We start from the raw sequence: 16,908 nt of genomic DNA on the forward strand, positions 1-16,908 counted from the left end.
ATGAACAATTGAGTCAGATTGTGCTTTTTGTAGCCTATTTTAACATAAATGTACTAAAGAGCCATGGTTTTTAAGAAGGCTCTTGTGTCAAAATACCTACAGTTAAGCTAGTACTCAATACCAGAACTCTGGAAACAATGCCTCAGACCCACCCTAGACAAGAATCCTACCTCCGTCTATGACAAATATGCTAATTGGATTACATCCTGTCTGTATCAGACCATCCCCAAAGAGTGTTTACCAAACAAGGCAAGGAAAAAAATTCTCCTTGGTACACTCCTAAACTGTTTGAACTTAAACAACACTGTAAACGAGCAGAGAGAGTATGGGGGAAGTACTATGGGGAAGTAAGTAAGCAGAGCTACAGACGTACCATTAAAATCTACAAAACAGAAATTAAAAAAGCTCAAGCATCTTACTTTGAAGAAAAAAATTACTCTGGCAAACCACTTACCACGGGAAATTTTCCACATTGCCAAAACTTTTCTTATCTCCCCATCCACCTGTATTAATCCAACACCGCAACACGGACTGTGTAATGATCTAGCAAACTTTTTTACAAGAAAATTCAAGATATCAAGGGCCTATTTCATGCTCACCCCACCTCATCACCTATGTGCAATAACACTCATCTGCCTCCTTCTGGCTTAGGATTAATGGATTCTCACAAGCTAACAGAGATGTTCCAACAAATTTAATCTGGCTCTCTGTGTGACCTGGCCCCTCCACATATTCTAGATATAGGCACTGATGAGATACTCCTTGCCATGCGTAAAGTGACAAATCTGTCTCTCACCTCAGGTGATGTCCCTGTGTCCTGGAAACTCGCAATGGTCAAAGCATTACTGAAAAAACACAAACTTGGACCCCTGGAGTTGGAGAACTATCTGCCCATTTCTCTCCTTCCTTTTATTAGCAAAATAGTGGAAAAATATGTTAACCAGATTATTTCCAATCATCTGGAGAGTCACAACCTACTTCACCCTACCCAGACAGGGTATAGACCCCATCATGGTACAGAGACTTCCCTCTCAGCAGTGGTTGAAGAATCCAAGAGATTACTTGACCAGGGAGGATTGGTTGCCATCATCATGCTCGATCTAAGCTTTGTATTCGACACCGTAAATCACAACATCCTTGTGCAAAGACTGATGAACATTGGAATCTCAGGAACTGTCCTCTTATGGCTTACATCATTCCTCAAAGACAGGGCTTTTCAGGTCTTCGAAGACAGCGGTCTTTCCGACCCTCTCCCACTCAAGTGTGGAGTACCTCAGGGTTCTTCCCTGAGCCTCACGCTGTTTAACGTGTATATGAGACCTTTGGTAGACATTCTTACTCCATTTGGAATCTCAATAGTCACCTACGCTGATTGCCACCCAACTAATTTTCCATTGCAATCATGTTTCCAGAGTTCTGGCCACCTAGTGATCATCCATTGCATTAGGAGGGAGAGAATGGGAGGACGGTCCTTCTTGCATAGAGCGGATTTACTGTGGGATGCCCTCCCCTCTTCTCTCCACACTGAAAACTGGCTGCTTCCATTCAGGGAGAAGCTCAAGACCTGGTTTTTCAAAAGTTATAGGATATTCCCTGATAATGTATTATGTGCGGTACTATCAGTGCTGGGATGCCTCTGTGTAGTCAACCGCTCTATAAGTGCTTTTAATGTAACATATAACATAACATCAGTGGGTCGAACCCTGCATGGTCGACTTCAGTTCACTGACTGCTAGAGACTCTGGCAATGATATTGACCTGAATGACTTGCCAGTGGGTCTATGCTAAGCCTTGGGTGAACACTGTAGCATACTCATCACCAGCCTGCTATGTCCCTGAATGCTACACAAATTACATCCTAATTTTTAGGTCTCGCCTACGCAGCGCGCATGCGCTGCGTAGGCAAAAAGACCTTTTGAAATCGGTCCGGTTTTGAAGGCAAAAACGCGCACGCATTGCATTGCCTTGAATGGCAATGAGTGCACGTTTGGCAATTTCCTTGCGGGAGCGAGCGGCGCCATATGGTAGTAATTATGGTGCTCACTCTCGCAAGTGAAATGCTGCCTGCTCTCGGCCCCACTCACCCCCCTCCCCCCTCCCCTACCATTTGAAATCGGTCCGGTTTTGAAGGCAAAAACGTGCACAAGTTGCAGTGCCTTGAATTGCATCGCGTGCACGTTTGGCGATTTCCTTGCGGGAGCGAGCGGCGCCATATGGTAGTAATTATGGCGCTCACTCTCGCAAGTGAAATGCTGCCTGCTCTCGGCCCCACCCCCCCTCCTCCCTCCTCCCCTACTCACACGAGGCGCGCATGTTTCTTTTTTGCAAAAGCCCCAAAGGATTTGGGAAAATACTAAATTTACCAGATACACCCTTCGCAGAGCTTCTTAAAGCAGAGGGCCACAAGTACCCTAACCACCGGGAACACTGCAGAGAGCCAAACTGTAAGTGACAGGCAGCGGCGGCTCTGCAGGATGCAGGGCCGGCCACCGCCTGTCATCGAGTAACACGTCCCTGTGGGGCGAATACGAGGTCTCTACACACTCTGAAAGGCACTGACAAGCTGGCCCTAGCTCTCCATTCACCCCGTTTCGTGCACGAGTAGGTAATCCAGTTCATATTCATTGTTGCTCTGTTGGACATGCAGTCCTGATTTTTGAAAGTCAGGACTACAAATCCCAGAAGGCACAGAAACAACCCTGGATTGGACGCGTTACCTACGCACGGAACTGGGAAATTTGAGAGCTCTGGCTAAGGGGAGGAACTTTGAGGGGTGATCTTTTAGGCTGAGCCAGGAATAAAGAACGTTAAGGTTTTTCATTTCAGGAAGAGCGGAACACAGCCACAAAATCCTTGTTTAGGTAAACACCTTTTTTTCAAATACACATGTTCTCTGAAGGAGTCTGACGTAAATGTGCTAATCCACTCTGCATGCTTTAAAGGGACGGTGTCCAACCTAGGTCCGCGAGGGCTATGCCCCTGCCAGACTTTGAGTAACTGCTAAGAGTAAGTCCCATGTATATTCCCCATGAGAGTAGCCAGAAAATTAACCCCCCCCCACTTTAAGCCAAAGCTTTGATGGCACCATGCAAGTGAGCTCGACCCTCCCTTGAAGAGGTCCCACGTCTCTTCCATCCATCCATCAGCCATTCTAACCTCCCATCCGTTCACACATCCATCATCTATATATGGATCACTCCACCCCTAATTCTATCATTTGATGTACCCACTCATTAATATAGCGTTTCATCCATCAACTGATTAGAGATGTGGCTTTAGGGGCGGTGTATAGGATGGAACACCCTCCTAATAATTACATAGTCTGTCATTCCTGACGGTGTCAGTCGATGGCCGTCTGTGGGCAACAGGACATTAAGCCACTGTTGCTACAGACTGGGGAGCTGACACATTAACAGAGAAATGAGCCATAAAGGATTTAAGTGTCCAGCTTGACTCTGAAAAGCCCATGCACGAGCACAGACACGAACATATTTGAAATGTAAGTCATGCAACAAACACCATGTTTCACCTTCAGATTATCCCACTGCACTGATAGGCATTTATTAAACGTAATAGTTTGAAAATATACATTTAGAAGTGTTGATGCCTCCCCCTGCCCTGACGACAACGGCACTACTGAAATCAGAGGCAATTCAGTTCAGCTGTCATGTGTACCTCATATTTACACAGTGCAGTTCCTAAACGTATGCATTTAAAGGTACTCTCGTTTGTGATAATGAAGAAGAAGGGGGCCCAGTGAAGTATAATACTTGCCTTGGATCACACAGTTTGTTTAGCAGAGAAGCTGGGACCGACCACAGACTTTCTAGTTTCACGTTATGCATTTCAGCTACCGAATGGGTATCTCTCTTGTCCATTTTACAACAAAGATCACTGCTTTGTTGTTAGTTTTTGGTGAAAGAGGTTAGATTGTGGGTGCAGGCAGTACATGAAACTTCAGCTCTTTTGGGCTTGAGGGTCCAAGGGGTCCTTGAGATGATCCAAAGCCGGGCATCTGGCTTGAGATTTCAATAGTGCGCCCACCTCTAAGGCTGGGCATGAGATTACAGAGTGGCCTACGATGATACGTGTGATGTGGGGACAGAGTCGCGGTCATTGATCTTATTGGGCCCCTGCTCTTCTTTCTGTCGACATCAGTGTGCCAACTGCAGAGCTTTAAGAGCACCGGGTCCTTCCGGGTCTCAGATGCAGCAGGATTTAGAAACTCTGAAATGGGTCCCTATCTGTCCTACATTCATGTCCTTTACAATAAACAAGCATTGGCATATATTATATTAGATGCACTCCTCAAAAATGTCCTTACAATCATATTTACCAGTTTGAATCAGAAGTACTGTAATCAGTTTATAACGCTGATTCATTTTCTAAGCAATCAGCTATGACAAGGCCAAAGAACCAGCATGGGGCAGTTTATTTGATTAAACGATTTTAATATTGGTGCTTGCAAAATTTACAAACAGTAATCATAAATAAAGTTTCAAATTTTAAATATATGGTTAGTCATGAAGGCACTGGTCTGAATAGCGCAAGTGGTATAGCATTCTAACATGTTTCATGCGATTCCTGATCACACACTTTCTAGTGCTTCGCATAGTTGGTGGGGTTTGTTGACTCTGGGTGCTGTACACATGACTTCTTGCATCCACCCTGGTGGGATGGCTTCTGCTGGTCCTGGCAAGGCTCGGGCGAGCAAGGGTTGCAGGGTTTCACTGGAAAGGAATGGTATGTGGTTAATACATGTGAAATCTTATAAAAATGTTCAATTTGCATAGACTTTGCTATAAACAGTGAGCACAGCACTCCTTCTGGGTGAGTTAAGACAGAACCCTTACAGTTCCACCTAGTTATTGTAACAAATTATATTTAAAAACATATCATAATAAATAGACCTCGATGTGGGAAAGGTCTAATTCAAAAATCTATGTCATTATAATTTACATTTAGAAAACTGCAGCACAGGTTGATGTGACAAACATGAGATAACAAAGGATTAGTCTATGAAATAGGCGAATAACAGTTTATCAACATGACAGTTATGGTGCATCTTCCATACCTGGCTCAGGACACTTTGGTGCCTGGTCCTGGGACTGCTGAACTACCCGGTCCTGGCACTGTTGAACTGGTGTGCAGGCTGAAATTAATAGTAAGAACAATTTATAAAATGAGCTGAAAATAAAATAGGTAAGGCTCTTGAATGTTTCAGCATTTATGGACTTCATTACATGGTCCCCTTAACCCGGGGTATTGGCAACCACAGGTGGGGGGGGGGGAATTCAAAGCGACAGCCTGAGGTTCTCCTTAGGAATGACAAATTATCAGAGGAATCAGCAATTCTGGGTTCCTTTCCCCCCAGTAATTCCCCATTTTCTCTGGAGCATCACCAAGGGGTGTTTGCATCTTTCAGCAGTTGCAGTCTCAGGGTGATACTAAACAGATCATTGCGTTCTTCTGGATCGCATAATCCCAGTGGAGGCATTAACTTTCATTAATAGCACCCTCAGAATTAGGGAGCGATCTTAAAGGGACTATGGAATATAAAACACAGTAATTCAGGGTATTAAATTGATGACTTTACAGAGCAAGAAACTGGCTGGTAAAAGCCATAATTTACCCAATTGATATTTTACCACCCACTACAGAACACAAGGTAGTACCTGCATTGTTGCTACACAATGCCTAAACCAAACCTGATATCCTAGAGCTTTGGATATCACAAGTAATATATTAAGAAAAGGCAATTTTATGATGAATTTTACAAATGTAAATTGTGGTTAAATGTAAAGGCAAGAATACCAGTACATCATGTGTACATTCTTAAAGAGGGGTATACTCTACTGAGTAAAACTGTTGGATACCTGGATGATTATGGATTTCTATGGCTCAATATGATATTGGGGCTCCATTTAGTCTTTCCGTTTACACAGGAAGGAAGAAAAATGGCTTAATGTGTATGTACTAAAGTATTGGATAGCAGGTAAATGGTTTGAAACATCTGTCCTTAAAACATCAAACAAAATAAACTAGCTTCGGGGGTTTGGTCTTGAAAAGCAAAAAATGAATGTTTAGCAGACCACTATTCTATTGCCGCCTGTCTGTCACTGCAATTTCCCTGAAAGTGTTCCCAAAGGGTTGATAGTAGAATTTTCAGCGAAATGTCCCTACTGATACTGCAGATCCCTGTCAGTTTTATGGCTCTATTATGAAACTGAAAATAGCCCCACAAATGTTTTCAATCTGATTGTAAAATGCATATCCAGTTAACAATTTCAAAAAAATATCTAACCAAATGTTTCAGTCTAGATAAAGCGAATTCAAAGTTCCAAAATATTTACCTACATTCTGAATAAAGAATTAATTTTGATTGCCTGGTCATCCAGCTTGCAGTTTCCATGATTGGTGTAACACAATATATGGTTCATAGTCTATCCCTGTTGTAACTCAATTCACACTTCATTGTCCAAAGATCTGTGTTTGTTCTCACCCAATGCTTAATTCCCATATATTATTGAGCTTCATTGCTGATTTATCTTACATCCCTCCTTCTGGAAGACCCCTCCCTCGATTTACCATTATTTCTATGAGAAAGAACAACCTTTTAGTACTCCAGTGCCCAGCTCCACAAGTCTCATCACACAGTCCTTTATGTACAGCTTCACCTGCAGTTGTATATGTTGATCTGTCTGTTACATCAGTACATTCCAAGGTACATCAGCATAGAAACATCTACACAGTCTTTCAGTGCATCAGCATATTTCATGCAATGCCTGCCTATGTCACTGATGTGGTGTTATTGAAGAACATTGCTAATAGCTAATTAGTGCAGCAAAACATAGGTACTGTTTAGCACTCTCCTCTGAATCAAATATATGTAATTAAGAAGGTGCTGTAGCTTGTCATCACTTACGTTCCTGGCAGGGTTCTGGCTGGCACGGCTCCAGGCACTGAGGCTTTTGCTGGTGCTGCTGGTGGTGTCCTCTGCCCTTGGCTGACATGGTTCTTTCAGGCTGTGTGGGGCACGATCCGCTCTCAAAGGAAAACTGGAATAGTATTTCTATGATCTGTGCTTGTTCTATCTGAAAAAGGTGATCATATACCCAAAGCAGAGCCCCACCCATGAGCGATAGGGCAGTATTCATGAAACTGGCTCAGTTGTGATGTGGTAAGACGAATAATGAGCATGGAATAAATGAGACATATCTAAATGATGGTATCCTTTTCCGGCATGTAGGGTATTTCCCTGTGTAGCATTCTATGCCGCACCTAGAAAATAAAACCTCAAAACGTGCAGCAGTTTATGATTAGGAAATTATATATTGTCACATATATGCTGCATGATTTCAGTAAGAAAGGAGGGCAAACAATGAGTGATGAGCTTATAGCTGAAATATTTCATTTCCTGGTTGACTTGACCCAAACTCCAGTTCTTTGGTGATGAGCAATAAGGATCTCTATGGACAACTTGGCCATGGATTTCGTTTTGTCATGGACATTTAGAATTTCTAAAAAATCTCTGTGGGACACAAAACCACGTGTATGTGAAGTTCTAAAGATAGGTGGCTTGCATATTCCCAATATATTTTCCAAAAGCATCAGCATTTGATGCTGTGCGAATCTAGTGAAGTATTAAAAAAGAGAGAAAATCAGCTTTAGAAATCTTTGACAACATGAAGCCACTGCCGCCACCAGAAGGGGCAGTGGGTGTCCAGCTCTGCTCTATCCCCATTCCTCACAGCACTTTTAGCATGCTGTCCTTCCACACTGCATGTCTGCTCCTGCATTTCTCCCTGCACTGTGATCCTGAGGGAAGGATGTGGACCTCCATTGAGAGATAACACAGGAATTTTTGTTGTGGATACCCTGCCCAATGGACATCCTACAGCAGGAAACCCTTCTTAGCTTCAGAGGTTTAACTTCGCCTTTGTTGAATGCCAGGCAGATTGAGGATACCTCATGCACTTTGGCCAGTGCTGAAGGCAATTTACTTTTTTTGCTCCTACTGAAAGTAAATTTTTCCTTTTCTTAACTCGCACTAATAATGATAGCAATTCCAGAATAATTAGCATTAAAATCAGCAACTTTGCTCAAAGACGCTTAAGAAAGTGCCCTGTTGGAATCTTGAGGTACTGACTGAAACCAAAATGCAGAGCAATATTCTACTAACAATTGCTTTTTAATGTAGGTTTATAGCCCTCTGTAGAGGGCTATACTGGTCATCAAAGGCCTGCTCCATCAGGTCAATGGCCTTTAGCAAGGGAGTGAGACTTTAATGCCAGTATAGCAAAGCTACTGAGGGCTATAAGGCTATTAGAACATTACACTACTAGAAAACAGAATAAAACAAAGGCCCTCGGGCTCTGTGAGGCTTTTGTTCACAGCAACAGCTGTGAAGGACAGCATTGGAATATTGGAGCTCCGGGTTTCCTTCGGCCATTAGAAGCCCGGAGCACTCCATTGTTTTCAATGGAGCTCCCAACATTCCAATGTTCAAATTATTATTATGAACCTCTCTGCATTTTGTCACACAGTTGCGAGTAGTGGTGTCCTCCGCCCTTAGCAGACATGGTTCTCTCGGCATGGCATGATCTGCTCTTGTGAAACACAGGGATATTCTCTGATCTGTGCTCCCTATATCCTAAAGGTGGACTTTTTTACTGGGGCCAGACAACCTCCCTGAGGGGATGGTGCAATAATTGGCATAAGCCATAGCCAAAGTGATAGGATGAATAAGGAGTATGACATAAATGACACATACATACAATAGAATTTATAAAGCTCACGGCTGCAGCCTAAGAGGCGTCCCAGTGCTAGCGGCTTTAAAGTAAAAAAAGCAGTTGATCGAACCCAGAACGGGAGGCTGGAATATCAAACAGATAGGTCTTCAGAAGTTTACAGAAAACTGATTCAGTGGGAGCAAAGTGAAGAGTTGAATGCAAAGAGTTCCAGAGTTTGGAGGTTAAGAAGGGAAAGGAGCAACCAATAGACCACATAGACGTTTTTGTCCATTGGAGAATGATGGTAGGGATGCAATGTTTTTCTTAGATAGTAGGGACATTTTTGGTCACCTGCTCTGTAGGCAAATGTTAGGATTTTAAGTTTGCTGTGGCTAACAATGAGTAGCCACTGAAAGACTGCACAATGGGGCCACAACAGTGGAGTGAGCAGAAATCTTCAGAATCAGCCGATTTGCAGCATTCTGAATAATCTGCATGCGGTGAAGCAGATACGATGGTAGACCTAGGTAGAGGCTATTTGCTTAATCAATTTTTGAGGTTACCAGGGCATGAATGACGGATTTATGGTTTTCCTCAGGAATCAAGTGGATCATCTTCGTAACCGATTTCAGCCTGAGGAAACAGCTGTCTGACACAGCTCTAACCTGAGGTTCACAAGATAGATTGGAATCAAATTTGACCCCAAGATTTCTTACCACAGATGAAGGGGTGAGGAGGGGAACCTCAGAAGGCCACCAACTGTAGGAGTCTGGGTGACTGTAAGTGCCAAAAAAAAGTATTTCTGTTTTGCCAGGTTTCAGTTTGAGATAGCTCACATTCATCCATTCGGTGAGAGCCTTCAGACATTCCTTGAATGTAGTTGATGCTCCCATATTTTTCTTCTGGAATGAGAGCATCAACTGCATGTCGTTGGCATATGAGATTACCCTTACACCCCATGCCTTCATCAAATTTGCCACACCAAATGGATATTAAAAAGAGCCAGATTCAGGGTAGGTCCCTGTAATACCCCTCGCTTAACTGGTTTGGCGGAGGATGTAAAAGGGGGGAAAAAGACCGTTTGGGATTTGCCATCCAGATAGGACACATATTTTGGCAATGCTGTTCTCCCTTCATGCAGGCGGGCCGTTCCACATGTATCATTCCATACCACACCATCAAAAAAACATCAACTGAAGCAAGGCACACAGATTGCAAATAGGAAATTGTATATTGTAACATATGTTGTGAATGATTTATGTATTAATGTAGTAATGAGGGAGGGAGAAATGTTGATGGGATTATATCCTAAATATTTCCTGGTTGACTTACTCAAACTCTAGTTCTATGGTGAGTAGCTATCAGGATCTCACAGTGGACAACTTGGCCATGGATTATGAAGAGTTCCTCTCTGTGTCTGAAACTGGAACTAAATACGCTAACTATGTCTTGCGTCGAGTTCACTTCTTTCACCATATTCCATGGGCATCCTTTTTCTCTAACGTGTGGCACTCCTACAGAAAAGATAGGGTGAATATGTTGGCAAATTTTAGAATAATGATCAGATAAAAATGTGTCTGTCTTCGTTACTAAAACTCACCTTTCTGTGCAACTGAGATTGCATCCTGATCTCTTATTTCTAAGTAATTGTCAAAAAAGAAACTTGAATAAGAGAAACATTTTCTATTACACTAAAAAGTCTAGGTGTATATTAAAATAAAGAATTTCTAAAGAAAAGCCACAGGCAAAGCACTATTGTAATAAATGCTTTTTTAAATTCTAATTAAGAGCCTGTCTGCATTTTGTCAAACAGATTTGTTTTTCTTGGTGGAATAAAGCAAAGCCTAAATGGGGATCTTAAACTTTGTGTTTGCACTATGACCATTCATTGTTCAGACATTCTCTTTGTTCTGACTTGCATTTCTACTTGTAACCTGCATTTACATTCTCTATTTCTCCATTCTTTTGTCTACATTCTTCTCTAGAGGAATGGGAGTCAAATTTCTATGACCAATTATATATTTGAAGAGCTATCGAAATGTCTGGAGGATGGCCAATTTAAGCTAGTGATATGTGTTTATAGAGACAGAAGTTTGGGGTGAAATATAAAAAGTGGGAAGGCTGGTGGCACATATCCAGGTCCTAATGAATACAGTAGCTGCCTTAAACCAGAAAACGAAAAAAGGGGGCAATTCACAGTGTAAAGGTGATGGTCCCAATGGGGAGCGCCAATGACAAACCGCCACTGGCCAAAAGTGGTCTCAGGAACTGAGTGCAGCATTTATTTTTAGCCTTGGGGAGGTCCTCACACAGCATTCTAGTGGTATATCCAAAAGGGGCACTTCTTAAGTGATTTACCCTAGCAGGCTGTGCGTAGTGTCCAAAAGAACAACTAAGAGTGAACTACGCACAGAGAGGCGGGTGCAATAACAATCGCTGTGTCTTTGTCCCTAATGCTAGTAGGAATGAAGTTGCCAATAAACATTAGATGCTAGACAAACAGAAATCATCAGTGAGAGGCTCTGGCTCCACTAAGGTTGCAATGTGTTCATCTGATGCTGCATCAGCAGAGTGGAAGACAGTACGTCTCTTGTGTTCTCTGCCCCACTGTGAAAGATCACTGTACTTGGTGCAGGGAGCATTCAAGGGCTTGTCCCTTCCAGCAAGCTTCTCTATTTGTGGTCCAGGACACCTGGTCCAAGCATAAGAGTTAGACGAAGGAGCATGAGGGTATGGAGGATCCGAGACATCAGATAGATGAACAGCAGGATGTTAAACACTGTTTTCCTTGTTTTTCCTTCCATACAAGGACAACATTAGCCATATATCCATCCCTAGCCAAGATGGTTGTCATTCCAGCTTATGATAACAGAATTCCCTGTCCAAAATGGTGCCCAACCATTTTTCCGTGATGTAATTTCCTTCCTAATCTATAAGGAGACTTTCTTCTGAGGGTATGTAGCAGTGCTTTTCAGTCCCACATTTACTTTGCATCTGTCAACCAACTTAGATCCCTTTGGATGCAGGGTTTTGCTTTTTTTCTTCAAAAGTAGTTCCTACAGGATTGTGTTACCCACAGAACTATATGCTGAAATCTTTCTCTACACATGTCTCAGGGTAGATTTGCTGTCTCGCTTTTCAACTCCAGTATGTTATTTTATTATTTTGTTTTATTTAATGGAATTTTGTAAATGAGACTGTCATTCATTAACAGGGCTTCCTGGTGCTTTAGAGAGTAACCCAAATCTGAACTAAATAAAAAAAGAGGAAAGTACAACTGCTCTGACTTAAGGACCAGGTTCTCAACAAGCTTCCTGAAGTTAAAAAGTCAAAATCACAACACAAAAAAAATCCTACTCCAATGTATAAAATTAGTAAATAATTCAATGAGGAAAATGACATCAAAAGAACAAAAGTCCAATAAGGGTAACAGGAGATATGATTTTAAAAATTTTAAGTGAGAAAAGCGCTAAAGAGTGTGATTCACCAATGGTGCTCAATGGGTGCATAGACCAGGACCTAGGAATATTTTAACCCAACACAGATGGAGTGCAGGTTGAGTACACCAGCCAGGTTTGACACAGTTAGAGGGTTTACCTTAGGACTTGTTTCTGGAAGCCAAAATCCTTCGGCAGTGCCAGGCAGCAAGCTGTATATGAAGAAGGCTCCATGGCGTTGGATAGGTGTTGGACGAGGTCCTGATGAAGACATTGATTTTGGCAGGAAAAGCTCTCAGAGAAATACAATTTTAATTTTGCACCCATTGAAGTCCTCTTGCTGGCTGGATACTTTTGAGGACTTTTCCTGGTCAATATTTGTACCTTTGGTCTCGGAATCCTGCAATGGGGGAAGACTAAATCCGTAGAGGGCTCCACAAAGACAGATCCCTTTTAGCTGAAACAGATTTGCTGCTGCAGAGAAGGTCTGTGTGGAGAGAACCTGTTTCCTCAGCCCAGCAGCACCGGACCTCGGGCAGATCAGCTTGGCAGGTTTGTACTCGTACTCCAGTGGTCTTCAAGTCCCAAAAAATTTTGGGTTCGCAGGTTCTCAGGGATTTTAGGAGAAATCCAATTACACAGCTAAGTGTCCCAGGACCTTAGAAACAGCACTTGGGTTTCAAAACTCACTCCAGCAGAGGCCATCAGCAGGGTCCAGGTCAGGTCCAGTTGGTACTAGTAAACTGGGCAGTTCAGGAAAAACCCTCTTGCAGCTTGTTGCACCCCAACAGCTTATACAGGAGGTAATCTAACTGACTCTTGGAATCCACTTCTTTATCCATTCAGGTGTCATCCTCACATATCTCAAAAAGTGGGTGCAGTCCTTGTTCAGCTCTTCCACAGGTCCAGGAAGTGCTCTGAGGAGGGTGCTAGGTGGTCCCACATGTATGCTTGTCATCAGGCTTGTGGGTTGGGGAGACTCCAGACCCCTCCTTAACCAACAGGGAAACAACTTCACGGGGGTAGCCCTACACACCCTTGGAATGGTTCCTATCTGCCCAACTGCAAACAACCCAACAGTGCCACTTTCTCATTAAATCCAAGATTTGGAAACTCTCTCCCCTTGTGCAGAGCCTATGTACCCACCCAGAAGTTTGACAGGTTACTGGGTAATCCATTCCTCCTTGGTCACTCAAAATCAGTTCTGGGGGCAACTTCCCTCCCACTGGGTAAGGTGCCTGCTTGACTGGTAGGACAAAAGAAGGGCATGTGCAGATGTCATCTGACCGTGGAGGCCCCTTGGAAGAAAATGTAGATCCTGAGCACTGCCCATCTGGTCTTCCTGCCAGTGGAACAAAACAACTCCCCACACTTAGGCCTTTGTTTATGCCCTGAGAGCAGATTTCTCATCTCATCAGGACCAGGACTATTCACCAGCTGGGTGGCAGCTGGAGGCTATATGATTTTAGCCTCCAGGAGCTTCAGGCAGACAAAAGGTATCTTTCTAAAAATCCCCTTTTCCTAAGATTTATAAAAAATTGATTTTAACATTGAATTGCATTTTCAATACATTTTAAAAACTATTTCTAGCTGATCCCCCCCCCAGTCTGAAATAGCAGGATTAATATTTATTGTTGCTTCCCAAAGTTTCTCTATTAGCCACCAGTCTTCCTACACTGGAAACAGCTTTTAGGAGCTAATCACTGTATGGACATATTAACTTTAAATTTCTACATGTCCTACCTTTAAATCCCATGTACCCTGCATTGTGGGCTACAATTCTTACATAGGGATTTATTGTTAATATTGAAAAGGAGGTTAGAAGATTTTCTCCTATCAAAAATAGTTTATTTTGACTGGTTGAGCTGGAGCTGCCAGGCTGCAGAGGCAGACCAGGAGTCATCCTTGCCTGCTCCCACTAGTAGATGACACTGTACAACCTCTCAACAGAAACATGTGGAGAAATATCTTTTGTGCAACGACAGCTGTATAAAGCTTTCTGGGGTCTTGCCTACAACTCTCTTAGGATCCAAACTATGCACATGTTATTTCTACGAGCTTCACTTACTGCATTTTCTATCCTGTCTTCGAGATATTGAGTAGTGTGCACAAGGCTTTTAACCGTGCTCTACATGGAGTGCAACTTATTTTCAGCATCTGACATTTGCTCTTCCTATGTTGTTACATGATGAATGGCATTACATAAATCTCAGTACAAAGGAGAGACACCTAGGCCACCTCCCTGATATGGGATTCCATAGAGGAGTGAGTGTCCTGTATGGTCAGTAAAATGGCACCTATATATGTCTGTGGCTCGGACACTGGTCTTGCCGATGAAACAAGGAGCTGGGTCACCCTTAGGCCTGGATGAAATATAAATTTACTAGTGTAATTCATGTAATTTGGGGAATTTTGCATTGTTCTTGTCATGAGAAATTACAGAAATGATACCACATCATGTAATCATGCAACATTCATAGTAAAAGTTTATCACAAGTGTGCAGGAATAAAGCAACCAGCCAGAATGAAAGCCACTGTTGCTTGCCTAACTTGTGTTTTTGTCCTACTTGTTCTAAGATATAGTGCTAAATGATGGGTTTGAATTTTGCATATTTACATCTGTTTTACATAATTTCCTTCAAATTTCACACAATAGTGCAAAACTAAAATATGCAAATTTCGCACAACCCCTACTTACTATGTCCTGAGGGTTTGTAGCAAACTGGTCCATTTTACTTTGCACTTGTGATTTGGCCAGCTTGACCATTGTGTTCCCATTCAGATTCCTTGTGGGCCATGAGAATTGTGTGCTTGGTGAGGCAATATTAGCCTGTATCAGTGTCAGCTATCTTCATCCCCATGCTCCACTCAAAGGTAGGATGTGTATGCCATCATCAGGAGTTTCAGAGGTGCATTTTGGCCTCTGCGATTTATGTCGAGGTGAATAGGGCCCCCAGCCCACCTCAGACCCAGGTCTATTAAACTAGGGTCCCCTCTCAACCCCAATTCACCTGCTCTGGAACTGTTGGTCTCCAAATGAGCCATCGGTCATCCCACAGCATTTCATACATGTCGTGATCCACCGGTACACAGTCACATCCTCCACTACTGCGGTTGCCCAGTACACCATTACAACTGTTTCAGTGTGAAGTAGTTTTTGTTCAAGCTACCTCCTACTTCTTGCATATAAATTTAAAAAATCAAGTATATTTAACAATAACTTATGGAAAAAGGAGGACCTTAATCATTGACTTATAACTAGACCCAGAACTTTTCTTCGTTTATAAACTACTGAAAAACAAAGTCTATTTTGGCAAAACAAGCAAGCTTCTTCAGGCATAGTACATATTGAAGAACCCTTATTCAAAATAAATTGAAGTGTTCTGGTGGTTCTAACTATTTTACAATATGTAACAGGTTCCTCAAATGTAAAATACAGGTATTCCAGATTCCCAAAAAGTTAGACTATATGGAAGTCCTTGCAAATGGGAAAACACAGTCTTTCTATGTAAGGGTGGAAGAGCAGGCGGACACTGCATTTGATACACATCAAGGAGAGAGGGTAGTTAGGAAATCTAACCTAGCTTTACGACCTTAGCAACTTTGAAAGCCTTCCCAGTCATAAGGCTAACAAGGGCTGGTACTTTGTACTGTTGTACCGGCAGTGTAACACAGGTATTTGGTGAATTTTACCAACATGCACTGGCATATCGCATTAAGAAATGAAAGACGCTCACTAGAGATTATTTGATTTTGGACTTTTTATTACGTTGGAATAACATACTGCTTATATGGCATGAAAGCATTTTGTATTAAAAATCAAGTGCCTCCAACGTCCTGTTTAGTTCATATACCCTAAGCGCATCATAGTGGTGTTGCAGCCTGAATATTTTGGGAGAGCAAGATTAATTCAATCTGCAAATACTGAAGAATTCAGTCAACTCATACACCTATCATGCCTGCCAATTTTCCAGGTGAGGGTTTAGCATAGTTTTTGAAGGAGTAGCTTCTTAAGACTCTGAATCATATTACCCAGGAAGACATTCTAACACACACGGAAATAATAATTACGGTATGGAAATAATGGGACCAGACACAAAAAAATCACCCCTCGTATAGACCAACCTTTTTTGTCCTTCTAGATTCGTAGAACCCCTGTGCCCTTTTATATTTCAGGAACACCATATGATATTTAATATTTTTAACAAAGAGGGCTCTCTCCAGAAATGTGGAAATCAGCATTTGTTAAACATTTGCTAAACCCCCCTTTCCTTAATCCAATAACCTCCTCCCTATCTCCCTGCTTTGTGACCTAGGGAGACTACCGGAAAGACTGACATTTATGAACATCTAGATCTTCGTTGAAGACAATCACTTTACTTATGTTTTTCCATCGGTTTCCCTCATGGGTAACTGAACAGAGTTACTAATGCTATCAGTTCTGAACAAAATCTAGTTTCTCAGTCACTGTGCTAATTTGATCAAAATATTTTTTCAAAGCAAGACACTAAGCACTAATTCTACCTTATATACATTGCGAAATCTAGAAAGGTCAGCTGCTGAGGTCCTCACTAATTCATACTATCTCCTTTTCTGAATAATATTTACATGATTCACATGGCTATATTGCTCCTTTTGCCAAGGGGCAAACAGTATAAGTATGCTGACAGAATTCAACTGCCTAACAAAAAAATGAATGTGTGTCCTCATGTAACGTAACTGGTGCTATGTAAAGTGCT

Source organism: Triturus cristatus, chromosome 1_2 (genome assembly GCF_964204655.1).
Source record: "Triturus cristatus chromosome 1_2, aTriCri1.1, whole genome shotgun sequence".
Classification (NCBI taxonomy): Eukaryota; Metazoa; Chordata; class Amphibia; order Caudata; family Salamandridae; genus Triturus; species Triturus cristatus.